The sequence below is a fragment of the Paramisgurnus dabryanus genome, chromosome 24 (genome assembly GCF_030506205.2).
Source record: "Paramisgurnus dabryanus chromosome 24, PD_genome_1.1, whole genome shotgun sequence".
NCBI lineage: Eukaryota > Metazoa > Chordata > Actinopteri > Cypriniformes > Cobitidae > Paramisgurnus > Paramisgurnus dabryanus.
The window spans coordinates 27,500,734-27,503,797 of NC_133360.1; the positions used below are offsets into that span (position 1 = coordinate 27,500,734).

At 31.5% G+C, this 3,064-nt stretch overlaps 1 long non-coding RNA gene across 1 annotated transcript; it reads left to right on the forward strand.

Annotated features, from left to right (window-relative positions):
• The first annotated feature begins 1,831 nt into the window (after positions 1 to 1,831).
• Positions 1,832 to 2,571, forward strand: LOC135741242 (uncharacterized). Its single transcript, XR_010529393.2, has 3 exons — positions 1,832 to 2,141; positions 2,230 to 2,373; positions 2,445 to 2,571. It is a non-coding gene; the product is annotated as an uncharacterized lncRNA (long non-coding RNA).
• The last annotated feature ends 493 nt before the right edge of the window (positions 2,572 to 3,064 follow it).

Genomic DNA, 3,064 nt, shown 5'->3' on the forward strand with positions numbered 1-3,064 from the left:
TCTTGGCTTGATCGGATAATCTAAAGTGATTTGTTTGTTTTTAAACATGTTTCATCTTATTTTGTATATGTCTGTCTTTTTAGGTGTCTAAAGAAATATCTCTGAAGAGGGTTTTTAAATTGTCTTGCCATAAACCTCTGTTTTATGGAAGTTTTTTCTGCCTATTTAAAAATAATTAATTAAATGATACAATAAAAATAAAAGCGCAAAATATGTCATGAATTTGAAAATTAAATGCTGAAATAAAAATAAAGATATTAAATTATTATTTTTTTCATTTTCAAGGTGATAATGCATCTTTCCTGCCAAATTGAAAAATAAAATGCAGTTGATGATTTAAAATTTAACTTTCAATACAATCTCGAGCCAAGACAGCCAGTATTAAAATTAAAAAGCAAACTTGAAAAGGAATCTGTAAATATATTTTTAAAAATGCTTTTATTCATGCCCAAGCAATAATAGTGTCAAAATTAAAATGCAAAGTTCAGTTTTAATTTATGTTCTCTTTTATTTATTAGTTTTCTTTTACATTTTGTTTTCACTTTCAACTTGTAGACAAATTATATGTTAATCAGTGGGCGTGGTTTACTTGCTCAAGAAATGGGGATTGGCTGAAGCAGTGTTGCCAGCTTAGCGACTTTATTGCTACATGAAGTGACCCATTCAGACAAACTGTTTGGATGAATTTTAGCTTCACATCTGTACAGATAGGCCACTGTGTCGCTTGTACTGTCCCACGAGTGCTGGGTCTTGCTGTCCCGGTGAAATGTGCGTCTCTCTCAGTTCAGTTCATTCATGATACATGGTGTTATAAGCTACATTAAATCTTACTATATTAAACATTTTGAGAGATGAAGCAGGTGAAAAACAGGAGTTCAGTTGATGTAAGTGTGTCTAGACATTTCAAACAGCTCTTCATAATCATTTCATAAGCTCTTAAGTATAAAACACCTTCATATGTACACAGATTCAATAAGTGCGTTTAACTGCTCCTGCAGTCTGGTGTTATGAGCACATCGAGTCACCTACTGTTTGGTTTAAGGTTTGTTTAGATCACCATAACTATTTCACCTATATTAAATGATGGTTAGTCCCAGGCATCATTCTCTAAAGTGTGTGGTGGGGTTTTCCTCAAATAAAATGTTACATACTTTAATTTTCTATTGATTTGGTCACTTGATCAACTGTATATGACACAGTTAGGTGGTTTAAATGTAAACACATTTAACTTTTTCTATTCCTAGAATTTACCATATATCATACATACCATATAGTTTACTGACCACTGACTTGGTCAACAACTTGAATCCTGCTTAAAATGTGAATCCAGCAGAACCAATAACAAAAATTTTTGAGGTTTGTAAAATGTAATAGGCTAATAACATGATGCACAAACAAGAGACAATCATTCAATAAAAGAATAGCCGGTTTACATTTATTAATTTATTTAGCACAACCTATTATCCAAAGGGGTTCATAAATGGAAAATATATTTCATATTTGAGGTTACTTAATTTTTTTTTTAATTCTTTAAAGTGATGATGGTCATAAGGTAACGAGAGTTTTAAACTGTTTGTACAATGTGGTCAAAGCAAACTCACTTCCTTTACTTGATGTGGGTAAGATTTTTCCTTCGCTCATAAACAGACAGCAGTAAAGTTAATTTGTGTTTCATTGAGACAACATCATGAGAATCACACAGCTTCAAATCTGTGAGTTTCTTTACATTCGATTAATAAATTTTCATTTAAATTGTGTTTCATTCATTTCTATATCTTAATTTTTATGACTTTGTTTTTCCTATCATCTCATAGATCTGTTAATGTTGCTTCAAGCTGCGGAGACTTTGGATCAACTCACAGATTTGGGACAAAATGTGACTATAAACTGTGATCTGGATGAAGAAGAGATTTATTGGTTGTTACTGAAAACACCAGATCCTCCTGTGACGATATTACGCACTTTATCATCAAAACCTTTATTCTTCAACAAAACATTCAGACACAAATATTCACTTCAATCTAAAAATCATCTGTTTATAAATAACATCACTATTGATGAATTAGGAGTTTATTACTGTATGAAGATAGAAACAACACCACCTCCAAAATTCAGCAGTGGCACCAGACTACATGTAAAGGGTAAGTGCTCATGCAGTGATATGTTTGTATTCATATAGAAACAAATCAATTTATTATACCATAAAAATGCAACTGTTTTACCTCACAGAGCCAACAGAAAGACCAAACCAAGTAACTTACATACAGCTGAATCATACAGAAGTGAAAAACATTCAACAGACTGAGACATCATGTCAGACTCTCACCATCATACTTGGTCTGCTGAATGGTGTTTTTTTCATTGTGATCATAGGTGAGTAAATTAACGTTCATGTTCTTAATATAAATGTCATGTTAAATCTGATTCATTGTGTTTTTCTGAAGGACTATTAAAGGTTTTCATTGTTGGAAGTAAAAGATTTGAAGATTGTTCACAACAACTTCATGATACTGAACTACAACAGGTGACCTACAGATGTTTATCAGCGAGTCACAAACCAGTTAAATGTAAATCAATTTTAAATTGCAATAAATACATTTTTTATTATTATTATTTTGATTGCATTCACATTGCTTATACAAGTATTCATTATCTCTTTCAGTTTGCAGAAGTGAACTTTTTAAAGCCGCATAAAAGTCTCTGCAAAACAAATCCAGTATAACTTCTGTGTTGATATAATGCTGCAACCTCACAGTTTACACCAGCTGTTATTGATACTGGATTATATTAAAAGTTTAATGTGAGCAAAAAATCCAAGGTTGTAGATTTGATCTCATAAACAGACTGATAAATGTAAATGCACTTGCATGGACTGTAAAATATCTGTGATGAAATGCAAAATGTCTATAAGTGATCAGACTGAAGTACTTTATGTACTGTAGTATCATAGTTTCATATATGAAAGTCTTCTTGGTTAACAATCATTTTTACTTGATTCTTATGATTTTGGCAACAACATGCAACGCCATATTGTAGCTGATAGTTTTAGTTTACAATTTAGCCT